Source organism: Muntiacus reevesi, chromosome 7 (assembly GCF_963930625.1).
Source record: "Muntiacus reevesi chromosome 7, mMunRee1.1, whole genome shotgun sequence".
Classification (NCBI taxonomy): domain Eukaryota; kingdom Metazoa; phylum Chordata; class Mammalia; order Artiodactyla; family Cervidae; genus Muntiacus; species Muntiacus reevesi.
The window spans coordinates 72,887,509-72,900,315 of record NC_089255.1 but is presented as its reverse complement, the minus strand read 5'-3'; the positions used below and the strand labels follow the sequence as shown (position 1 = coordinate 72,900,315).

General features: G+C 41.7%; 1 protein-coding gene and 1 non-coding gene across 8 annotated transcripts in view; both read left to right on the top strand.

Annotated features, from left to right (window-relative positions):
* Positions 1-12,807, top strand: part of WDR89 (WD repeat domain 89) — a 43,661-nt gene that overhangs the window by 18,334 nt on the left and 12,520 nt on the right. For 2 of the 7 annotated variants that reach the window (XM_065941238.1, XM_065941239.1), the window contains exon 2: positions 441-505. The exons of 3 other annotated variants lie outside the window; for them this stretch is intronic. The gene's annotated coding sequence lies outside the window, so the exon portion shown is untranslated. Of the gene's footprint in view, positions 1-440; positions 566-12,807 lie in introns of those variants that run through there. 2 more of the 7 variants (XM_065941243.1, XM_065941244.1) reach the window with 2 other exon arrangements.
* LOC136172786 (small nucleolar RNA SNORA51) lies at positions 6,270-6,406 on the top strand. The gene has a single exon (XR_010664124.1). It is a non-coding gene; the product is annotated as a small nucleolar RNA SNORA51 (small nucleolar RNA).

Genomic DNA, 12,807 nt, shown 5'->3' with positions numbered 1-12,807 from the left:
ACTTGAAGACTAAGAGACTGATATTCCATAAATGCCTGATTTATAAAAGATTGAAACTTAACCTCTGACCAATGAATTGCTCCCCATCTTTGAGCCAGTTAGCTCTGCATGGCCGCTAATTGGGCTCTCCCCTTTTATACTCCTTGCCCATGAATGCAACCCATTCTTAACCTTCTTCAGTGGACTCACCTATAGCTCACTGCAGCTGCATGTCCTGAATTATAATATCTCTGCTACTCCAGAATAAACTCAATTTTTGGTATCTTGTGAAGAAGGAAATGGCAATCCACTGCAGTGTTCTTGCCTGGAGAATTCTATGGACGGGGGAGCCTGACAGGCTACAATCCATGGGATCACAAAGAATCAGACATGACTGAACGACTAACATACACATATGTTTGGTATCTTGAGTTTGCCTCAGCTTACCTCTTTTCTTTTAGGTTGACCTTACATGGTGTCATAAGTGGGATCTGAAGGCACCAACCACTTGAACCTCTGGAATCAAGTGAGTTTCTTGTAGTTGAGTCCTTTGCACTGTTAGCTTCTGTGAGCCATTCTAACTTTGGTAAGTCTCCTCAGAGCTCAAGCTGCCTTCTTTTGTTTGAGCTCTCCTACTTTATTCAGGATCTAGATAGAGACAGATTGCCCTTCTGGTAAGTACTCTTGTTTCTGATAATTGTATCCAGTCATCTGAATGTACTAAAGGTACATTTAGTACTGAATGTACTAAAGTACTCCCCACAACCACTACCTTGAGGGATCCTAGCTGGTTTTATGTTAAAAAAATGTATGACCTTGCCCCCTGTGCATGTTTGACTAAATAGACCAGTCTTACTAAGGATAACACAGAACTCCAGTGGCCATTGTGTGGAAACTTTGATCTCTCCAAACTTGTTTTCTTTGAACTAAGTTAGAAGACCATGGCTACCATATTAAGCAATCTGAGTAGGATAGTTATTTTAATTGGTATCTAGAGGCCACTAAATGTTCAGGATTCTAAAATTGCCTCCTGATTGTTTCTAAATTAACTGAGGCAAATAAACAACCAAAGATGGATTAAAAAAATCCCAGGTCCCTTCCTCAGTGCTCACTAAGGTCCTTTCTAACCCCACTGTTTCACCTCCTCCTTATCTCCCTTTTCCCTTCCTGAGTCTCTTCTCTGAATTTACTTTCCTTACCAAACAGAACCTATTAAGACCTTTTTCAAAATTAGACCTTTTTAGCATCCTACTAAAAACTGCCCTAGATTTCCTACACCCCTTGAACAAAGGGCAACGTAATGGCTATAATAAAGGATTTCCCCTCAGGAACTGAGGATCCCAATATATTTGCTGAAGAATTCAATGCTGTAACCCAAACCCACCAACCTCATCTCTCTCATCTCTGTTAATTAGTTTACTTGCTTGTTGGAGAAGGTCAAGCCCCACAGTGGATTAAAACTGCAGCTTGGGGAAACCCTGAACAATTTCTAGGGTGTAAGTTAAACCAACCATTAGTCCTTTTATATGGTTAACCTCATTGCAGAGCCAAACGGCTACACAAAGCCATCCCTGGAGCCTTCCCAAAACCTGTGGACTAGAATTAAAGTCAGGTATGCATCCAAAAGTCTGCTGAATCCTTCCATGACTATTACAACAATCTCCAAACCATTTCCAAAGGAAATTCTGGACTCCCTATAGATGTTCAGTCCTCTCAGGTGGCTTTTAATTCCATATGTGTAAATGGCCTACATAAGGACTTATCCTTGTTGGTCAAAACAACCTGTATCAAAGAGGAGAGAGTGTTCACCCCTGACCTTGTCAATCTGGCTATTAAATGAGCTCGCACCATATAAGATGACTCCAGAAAGAAAGAAAAAAATGGTAACTAAGATTTTGAATCTACAACACCAATACATGGAAACTCCAAAGCAAATCCATCCTACAAGAATGTGTCATTATTGTAGAAAACCTGATCAGGGGAAAGGATTGCTACAAATTGAACTCCAAATAGTTACAACCTTCTCAGAACTGTGGCCAAATCCACGCCAATGATGGGGCTTCAAGGACACACACCGGACTGTTCCTCTTCTGCCATTAAATAGACTGGGGAAAACTACTCTCCAGATCAGGGACAAATTCCTTACAGTGTTAACTGACACAGGGGCTGCTCCTGTCAGTGCTCCATCCCACTGCAATTTAACAGTCCCTTCCCTGGAGTAGTATATTTGTTCAAATAGTGGGAGTCTTAAGTAACTACAATGTGTCCCTATTTCTCAGCCCATATTTTTTGGTCTGGACCTTTTGTAAGGCAAATGTCTGCTGCTTCTCAGTGATTTGGGTCCCAAACATTTATTGGGATGAGATTTTCTGGAGAAACACAATGCTGCCATTTTTTTCTCTCAAAAGGTGGAAGTAAAAAAAAAAAAACAAAAAGGTGGAAGTATGTCTTGAGTTTAAGTTCAACACAGGAAAATTCAACCCCCATTGCCATTATTTGCACTCTACAAACCAAGGCAGTCCAAACTTTGCACTCATCTGCTCTACTAAACATGGAATTCCCTGATCTTTGGGTAAAATCCTTAACTGAAATAGGCACAATTCATAGTGCCCCTCCCATTATGATCCAGGTAGACCCCGCAAAACCTCTCCTAAGAATAAACAAATACCCTATAAATAAAGAAGCTTACAGGGCATAGGCAAATTATAGAGGACTATAAGGCCCAGGCACTTACAATCCTTTGTACTATCCTTGTGTTAATAATACCTTTATTTTGCCTGTAAAAAAAAAAACACCAGTGGCTGAGAATGGAGATTTGTCCAACACCACAGGGCAATAAATAGCATTGTAATTCTCTGCCATCCTGTCTTTTCTAATCCCTGCATGCTATTAGTATCCATCCATGCTGGAAGCACCTTTTACATTTTAATCAGTCTAGGCAGTGAGTTTTTAGTATTCCTGTTGAAAGGGATAGTCAGTGTCTCTTTGCCTTTACCTGAGAAGGACAACAGTACATGTGGACAGTCATGCCTCAAGGCTCTACTGAGGCCTTCTTACTTCTCACAAGTTTGACAGGCTGATTTAAATGACATAAAATTCTCTAGGGGCTCCACCTTACTACTACATTTGGATGAGCTTCTTTTTTGTTTGCCTTCCTAATACTTCTTGCAAAAAGAAGTATTTGCTGAAAATCTCAGCCCTTAAGGGACACATAGTCTTGAAGGAGAAATTACAATTTGTCCAAACTCAGGTTCAACCTTGAGGACAATCTCAAAACAGGTGCTACACCTAGATGCTGATAGGCTTCAAGGCATTTTAAACTTCTCATACCATAAAAACAAATGTTTCTTGGTTTTGGTTTTTTGGCCATGCCACGCAGTTTGTGGGATATCAGTTCCCTGACCAGGGGCTGAACCTGAACCTTGGCAGGGAAAGCCCAGAATCCTAACCATGAGGCCACCAGGGAACTCCCAAAAGCAAATATTAATTGTGAGGTCTTCTTGGACTAGTTGGCCATTGTCATAATTGGATCCCAAATTTCTTTTTGTTGGTTCAGCCCCTATATACCCTGCTAAAGAACACCAGCCTGACCCCATAGTTTGGGATGATCAAGATAGCTTGGCCTTTAAGATCTTGAAGGAAAGCTTAATGAGTCTACCTGCCCTTGGACAGCTAAATTATCAGCTACCCTTTTTCGTTTTTGTATATGAGAAGGAAGGGAATACCCTCAGATTACTTACCCCAAACCATGGGGCTATCACCAACCTCTAGGTTGTGCAGCCAACAATTAGATGCAGTGACCTGAGGATACCTCCCTCCCATGCCTTAGAGCTATGCTTGCTTCCGCTCCTTTAGCAAAGGCTACTGAAGAAATCGTTATAGAATCCTCTTTAATCATCTTTGTACCTTAGCCTGTTGAGCCTCTCTTAAATTTCATGCCACACTCAACATCTTTCAGAGAGCCATCCTACCACCTATGAAATCCTCTTACTTACCTCCCCTCATCACTCTTATTCACTCTAACAGTCTCAACCCTGCTCTCCTTCCCTCTTGCACTGATGAAATTCCCCATGTCTGTTTGACTTTGATGGATCACCTCTTGACCCCTCATGATGACTTACAAGCTAATCTGGTTTATTGATGGCTATTGCCTAAAAAATGAGGAGGGCAAATTTTGTGCCAGGTATGCAGTGTCAGCCATTTTCCAGGTCAGTGGGGCTGCACTCTTTCATTCAGCCACTTCAGTCCAACAAGCTGAATTATATGCTGTCACTCAGTGTATTTTAGCCAAAGGCAAGGTGGCCAGCATCTATACAGATAGTTGGTAGGCCTTTGGGATAGCCCATGACTTTCTAATATTATGGAACAGTGGGGTTTTCTTTCTTCTAGTGGAGATAAAATTAAGAATGGCTCTTATGTCCAGAATTTGTTGGCTGCCAGACTTCTGCCAGCACCTCTAGCTGTCATTAAAGTCCCTGAGCATTCCAAGTCTGATTTCTGGAAGCCAAAGGAAATGACCTCACCAATATCCCTGCAAAAAAATGCCACACTTCTGGAGATATATATACCAAACCTCTATCATGATCCAGAAGGCTACTCCCCCTATGAAGACCTAAGGGCACTAGTCAGGAAAGTACAACAGTTGGCCTCTGAAAGAAAATCAGAATTGGAAGTCTAGAGGCTATTGGTCCCATCAATTAAAGGGACTTTGGTTGGGACCCAGTAATAAGTTGGTCCTGCCAAGAAAATCTAAGATTTCCATTATTAGACACCATACATAAATTAAACCATTGGTCCAATGAGAAAACAGTAGCATTTATGAATGAATATTGGTGAAGAAACATTGGTGAGGCCACAGAAAGCACATGTCTTGTTTGTTCTACCTGCCCTAAATTCAACTCAGAGAAGACTCTATCTACGCTGCTGGGGACACATTGATTTACCTAAAAGACTGTCTGAGGTCTGGCAAATGGATTTCATACAATAGTGCCTGTCTTGTGGATACAAATATGTTAGTCTTGCAGGTTTGAAGGTTTTCACAGGGACTGAAGCATTTCCATGTAGAGAGGCAACTTCCTCTTCTATAGCTAACGTTCTTTTAAGAAAGATTATTTCCATTTGAGGAGCCTCCCTGGAACTCCATAGTGAACCCACTTTACAGAACAAGTACTTTGTGCCTTCTGGCCAGTTCTGCAACATTTTCATTCTGCTTATCCTCACTCTTCAGGACTAGTTAAACATTCAAATGGAATTATAAAGATCCATTGGCTAAATTAGTTAAAAACCTCCAAATACCTCAGCCAAAATTTTTTCTGCTAGTTCTTCTAAATCTTAGACCCATTCCATTCAGGATTCATAAACTCTTACCCTTTGAAATAATTACAGGACAGTCCCTGTTTCCTTTGACCTACAAATAATAAAAAGGGGATATATTTCAGTTTTGCAAAGGTGTAATTAAGTCCACTGAGAATAATAATGCTTTGAAAAAATAATCTTTCCATGGCATGCTCCCAGGAGACAGAGATGTCAAATACTACATTTGCAGCCTGGTCTATTGGAAAAGGCATCTCCATAAAGTTTCCTTCTAACCTTGTTGGAAGGGCCCCTCATAGGTGTTGTGACTAACACCTGTGTCGCTAAGCTCCAAGGGTTGGACTCCTGAATTCATGCGTCTCTTCTGTAAAAAGTGGATCTGCAACCTAACTGGTGATTCAAAGGTAGAATTTTCTAATGACTGAAGTGGATGACATTAGAAATAGACCGCTTCCCCAAGATAACCAGACCAGGCCTGTGTCATGCTGCTTAAAGTTCTAATGGTCCTTTCTCTGGATTTCTTGCTGCCCCCTCATTTAGCTTAAGCACATCCCTTGGTTCCCTGCTTAGAAAAACTCCCAGTTTCTACCAGCCTTACTGATGGTTTGATTTGTGCCAGACCTGATAATGCTCTTGATGAACCTGAACTGGTAGCCTGGCCATTATCCTTAGAAGGATGGCAAGATCTCTCTGGCAGAGATGTAGTATTTTCCTTTGGTCCCTTTGAACTGTTACATATTCTTCCTTCTGGCAAATTGGCACCAGACATTACAACATTCCATTGGGTGCCTCCCACCCACAAAGGTATACCCCTCACTCAAGTCTGGACTCTTACCCATAATCTTCCTTTGTGTTTCAGAAACGTTAATGCGACTGGTAAAAAACTTTGTGGTGGGGTAACAAAAATTATAATGGTACTGGGGGATGGACAGCGGATGTCATTCCATTCAATGGTAATTCGGTTGATACGAAATCTAGGCCTCCCGATGCTTACCACAGGCTGTGTTCTTACACTGTCTGTATAGAAAGAGGAGGCAGAGTAAATCCACCCCCATATATACCTCAGCCCAGGCAGGCCCCTTCCCTGGTCTGTATTGTGAATGGGGAGACATGGAGAAAAAAGAAAAAAAAGAGAAAAAAAAGAAATCTAGTAAGTGGTGAGAAGGTACCTTCTCCCTGGAGATTCCCCAGACCTCCATCAGAACCTCACCCACAACAATCCAACTCTCCCATTATTCCAAATATATAGAAATTTAAGGTGTTCTTATAGCCATTTCCACCATGCCAACTATCATGCGCTATGTGTAAATGACTGTTTTTGGTCATGAGAACTCTTCTTTTATCAGAGGAAAAAAAATACTTGGGCTAAAGGGCCCACTTATGCCCTTCCTTCAGAAAACACTGGTTATTTCTTTTTGTTTAGAAGAAATACGCATTCCACATTCCCCCTGAAATGGAAGGAACCCTGCAGAGCTGTTTCCCTCACTCCTGATACCAGAGTCAGGAAAACCCTCCCTTCCACTGGAAGAACCCACGTGGGTTCTTTCTCCTCACAACTTAAAGGAGCACGTGACCCTTTTGTTCAAAGTTGTAAAGCAATTGTGGATTTAAAATATATCCATAAATTCTTAGATATTCTTCCTTTCAGTAGGTGGAACCTAATTGTCCTACTTTAAGTGGGCTGTAGTTAGTGACTCTCATCTATCAAGTAAAATGTGGCAAAAGTGACAGTGTGGTTTTCAGGACCAGATCATGAAAGGCATAGTGGCTTTGTGTGTGTGCGTGTATGTATGGGTGTGTATGCTCTTTCTCTCTGTCTCTCTCTTGGATCACATCTTCTGGGGAAAGTTGCCACATCTTGAGGACACTCAAGCAGTTCTGTGAAGAGGTCCATCTGATCTGGAACTTAGGCATGCTGCCAATAACCAATAAAGAGGTGAAGCCTCATCCACAGTGAGGAAGCATTCTGGGGAAGGAAGTCCTCCAACATCAGTCAAGCCTTCAGCTGACCGCAGTCTTCGCCACCATCTTGACTGTAGCTTCATGTGAGACCCTGGGTCAGAAGCACTCGTCTAAGCCCCTCTCTTGCTCTCGGAAACTGTGTGAAATAACGAATGCTTATTGTTTTAATCTGCAAAGTTTTGAGTAATTCACAATGCAAAAAAATTAACACACCATATTATCTTTATCATAAGGGTTTAATTTTAATAAAATGTGAAAACTAAAAAAATCAGTGTGAGACTAAATGTGGAAATCAATGTGAAAACTAAAAAAAAAAACTAGGATGGATATAATTTTGGATGGATGCCCTCTAATAACCCTGTAGTAGTTAGGAAGGGATTTGAGTGTCTTTGGCTGTCTTTTCCCCCTAGGGTTAGCGTAATAGACTGTGAAAAAGCAAGTCAAAACCTCTCCATAGACATGGGAACTACCTTCAGTGCTTCTCTTAGAGCTTTTGAATAGCAGCAAACCCAGATAGACAGCCTAGCAAAAGTAGTCTTACAAAACCACAGAGCCCTAAACCTCCTTACTGCACAGTAGGGAGGAACCCGTGCCTTGCTCTGGGAAGAATCCTATTTTTATGTTAACAAATAGGGAAGCACAGTGCATGAACAAAAAATGATGGACAGTATCAATCTCTTAGCTGAAATATGCCAAGCCCTAGGATTTAAGACATTTTCAAGCTATTAAGTATAGGTAGCTGGGGAAACTGGTTGAGAAGATTGTTCCAGTTGGTAGCTATAATTGGACTTCTGACCCTGGGTATAATCCTTCTAATGAAATTTCTACTGTCTTGTTTCAATAGGCAAATGCCTTTCTCTCAGATATATATACAGAATAAAGTTCCTAAGGCTTATCCTGAGGCTTAATTGACCATGAAACCAAATTGACTCCCTTAGAGGAGTGTGACTGAGATTCTCCATGTTTAAATGAGGCAACAAATCAACTTGCCGTGCCGTCTTCTGTGGGATAGAGCATCCTAGGATGGTCCTCTGCAGATTCAGGGGATACACAGCCCAACATCTAGCAACAGCTCAGAATAAACAAATACCCAAGGTTGATCATCAGTACTTTTCTATGAGAGATCTTGCTCAAATGAGGAGAAAATAAAAGGATTTTAATCTAAAATGGAACCAGAGGGTATGAAATGGAGACCCATCCATGTGCCCTCAGAAAAGCAAAACTTAAAGATTGAGAGACTAATTTCCCATAAATACCCGACGTAGAGAATTATCAGTTCAGTTCAGTCACTCAGTCGTGTCCTGACTCTTTGTGACCCCATGGACTGCAGCATGCCAGGCTTCCCTGTCTATCACCAACTCCCGGAGCTTACTCAATGTCATGTCCATCGAGTCAGTGATGCCATCCAACCATCTCATCCTCTGTCATCCCTTCTCCTCCTGCCTTCAATCTTTCCCAGTATTAGGGTCTTTTCCAGTGAGTCGTTTCTTCACATCAGGTGGCCAAAGTATTGGAGCTTCAGCTTCAGCATCAGTCCTTCCAGTGAATATTCAGGACTGATGTCCTTTAGGATGGACTGATTGGATCTCTTGCAGTCCAAGGGACCCTCAAGAGTCTTCTCCAACACCACAGTTCAAAAGCATAAATTATTCGGCACTCAGCTTTCTTTATGGTCTATCTCTCACATCCGTACATGACCAGTGGAAAAATCATAGCTTTCACTAGATGGGGTTTTGTTTCCATACATGACTACTTGAAAAACTATAGCTTTGACTAGACAGACTTTTGTTGGCAAAGTGATGTCTCTGCTTTTTAATATGCTGTCTAGGTTGGTCATAGCTTTCTTTCCAAGAAGCAATTGTCTTTTAATTTCATGGCTCCAGTCACCATCTGCAGTGATTTTGGAGCCCAAAATATAAAGTCTGTCTCTGTTTCCATTGTTTCCCTATCTATTTGCCATGAAGTGATGGGACCGGATGTGATGATCTTAGTTTTCTGACTGTTGAATTTTAAGCCAATTTTTTCACTGTCCTGATCTTTCACTTTCATCAAGAGGCTCTTTAGTTCTTCTTTGCTTTCTGCCATTAGGATGGTGTTATCTGCATATCTGAGGTTATTGATATTTCTCCCAACAATCTTAATTCCAGCTTGTGCTTCATCCACTCCAGCATTTCGCATGATGTTCTACTGTGCGTATAAGTTAAATAAGCCGGGTAACAGTATACAGCCTTGATGTACTCCTTTCCCGATTTGGAACCAGTCTGTTGTTCCATGTCCAGTTCTAGCTGTTGCTTTTGACCTAAATACAGATTTCTCAGGAGGCGGGTCAGGTGGTCTAATATTCTCATCTCTTTAAGAATTTTCCAGTTTGTTGTGATCCACACAGTCAGAGGCTTTGGCATAGTCAGTAAAGCAGAAATAGATGTTTTTCTGGAACTCTCTTTTTCTATGATCCAACAGATGTTGGCAATTTGGTCTCTGGCTCCTCTGCCTTTTCTAAAACCAGCTCGAACATCTGGAAGTTCACGGTTCACGTACTGTTGAAACCTGGCTTGGAGAATTTTGAGCATTCCTTCACTGGCATGTGAGATGAGTGCAATTGTGCGGTAGTTTGAACATTTTTCGACATTGCCTTTCTTTGGGATTGGAATGAAAACTGACCTTTTCCAGCCCTGTGGCCACTGCTGAGTTTTCCAAATTTGCTGGCATACTGAGTGCAGCACTTTCACAGCATCATCTTTCAGGATTTGAAATAGCTCAACTGGAATTCCATCATCTCCACTAGTTTTGTTCATAGTGATGCTTCCTAAGGCCCACTCGACTTCACATTCCAGGATGTCTGGCTCTAGGTGAGTGATCACAACGTCGTTATCTGGGTCATGAAGATCATTTTTGTATAGTTCTTCTGTGTATTCTTGTCACCTCTTCTTAATATCTTCTGCTTCTGTTAGGTCCATAGCATTTTTGTCCTTTATTGTGCCCATCTTTGCATGAAATGTTCCCTTGATATCTCTAATTTTCTTGAAGAGATCTTTAGTCTTTCCAATTCTGTTGTTTTCCTCTGTTTCTTTGCATTGATCACTGAGGAAGGCTTTCTTATCTCTCCTTGCTATTCTTTGGAATTCTGCATTCAAATGGGTATGTCTTTCCTTTTCTCCTTTGCCTTTAGCTTCTCTTCTTTTCTCAGCTATTTATAAGGCCTCCTCAGACAACCATTTTGCTTTCTTGAATTTCTTTTTCTTGGGAATGGTCTTGATCACTGCCTCCTGTACAGTGTCACAAACCTCTATCAATAGTTCTTCAGGCACTCTGTCTATCAGATCTAATCCCTTGAATCTGTTTGTCACTTCCACTGTGTAATCATAAGGGATTTGATTTAGGTCATACCTGAATGGTCTAGTGGTTTTCCCTACTTTCTTCAATATAAGTCTGAATTTGGCAATAAGGAGTTCATGATCTGAGCCACAGTCAGCTCCCAGTCTTGTTTTTGCTAACTGTATAGAGCTGTATAGAAGATTATCAGATGTAACAGATTTAATGAGCATCCTCCAAAACTTTCTTCCCATCTTTGAGCCAGTGAACTCTACATGTCTCCTACCTGTACTGTCCCCTTTTGCACGCTTTGTTCATAAAAGCAACCCACCCTTAACCTTAACAGACTTGTCTGTAATTTGCTACAGCTTAGTATCCCAAATTGCAGTTACTCTGCTGTTCCCAAATAAACTTGATTTCTGGTAACTTGAGCTTCACTTCTTTTAGACTGACATTTTATTATCTTAACCAATTTTCAAAAAGCAAAAGTTTTAAATTTTAATTAATCCAAGCTTTTGTTTGTTGGTTTGTGCTTTTGTATACTAAGAAATCTTTGCCTAAAGTGGGGTCATAACTTCCCTACTTCTTTCCTAGAAGTTTTGTAGTTCTTGGTCTCACATTTAGGTCTATGACAATTTTTAAATGAATTAATAGTCCTTGTTCGGACCTCTCCTTTATCTGATATTAATAAGTGTTGGGTTGCAGGCTCCTCTGTCCATGGGATTTCCCAGGTGGTTCAGTGGTAAAGAATCTGCCTGCCAAGGCAGGAGATGCAGGTTCAATCCCTGGGGTGGAAAGATCCCCTGAAGGAGGGTATGACAATCCACTCCAGTATTCTTGCCTGAAAAATGCTGTGGACAGAGGAGCCTGGTGGGCTACAGTCCATGGGGTTGGAAAGAGTCAAACACGCCCTCAGGGACTGAGCCTGCAGTGTTGGGATGCTGCAGGGCTTTCCTCATTGTCCCTCCTCCACTCACAGCTTTAGGCAGGCCCTGCTGTGCTATGCCAGATAAGGGATTTCTCACCTCACCCTTCCTCCTCCAGCGGTAGACTTGTTTCTTTTTACTCTTAATGAGAATCTTGATGGAGGCAGAAGGTCATTCTCTGTGGTAGCTTGTTTTTTCAAATTTGTATGCATCTGTGTATAGTCACCACTCAGAAGTCCTCTTGCTCTCTTTCTCAATCTGGATCCCACCAAAGGATAAGCAGTATTCCGATTGCTACCATACAGATTTGTATCAGTGAAATCCTGTAGCACCCTGTTGTGCCAGACTTCTATCACTAAACAGTTCTGAGGTTCATCCACCTTGTTGCATGTACTGGTGGTTTGTGGCTTTCTGGTTTCTTTGCTGTGTATAATTCTATTATATTAATAGATTAGTACCACAATTTATGAGCTTCCCAGGTGGCGCAGTGGTAAAGAACCTGCCTGCCAATGCAGGAAACATAAGAGATGCAGATTTCCCTGGGTCAGGAAGATCCCCTGGAGGAGGCCATGGCAACCTACTCCAGTATTCTTGCCTGGAGAATCCCATGGACAGAGGAGCCTGGCGGGCTGCAGTCCATAGGGTCGCAAAGAGTTGGACACTACTGAAGTGACTCAGCACGCACGTAGGCTTCACAGTTTATAAAGACTATTTAAGCAATTGGATGATTAATTATCTAATTAATCATCTTGTAATTGTCCTAAATGCTTATAATTATCCTAGATATAACATACCAACTGTCTATTCACCTTGTCCCTGAGACCAGAAACCTAAGAGTCATCTTTGACACTTCTTCTCATACTCCTCTTGAAGTCTAATGAGAAAATTCTGTTTATTCCTCTTTCGTAATTATGGCCACAATCCAGCCACTTCTCCCTATTTTCGTATCTCTTGTCCACAGTTGTGCACAAGGCTTTTCACTGCCTCATTCTTACCCAAAGGTGTGTTCTCCAGGCTGGAACCGGCCAAGGAATCGGTCACAAACGTATCTCACCTGCTGTCAACCTGCAGTGGCTTGCTTCCTTCCCTGAGAGTAAAAACTGAAGTCCTACCATGGCCTGCAAAGCTCTTCTCTGACTCCCGCTACCTCTTCAACCATAATTCCTACGCCACTTTCTTTCCCTGACACAGCTTTAGCTGCTCCAGCCCACCTGCTGTTTTTCTTTGCCCAGGATGCTCTTGGCTCACATGGTCCAATACTTTGCTTCCGAATTTTCTTCTGGTGTCGGCTCAAATGTCACCTCATGAGAGAGGC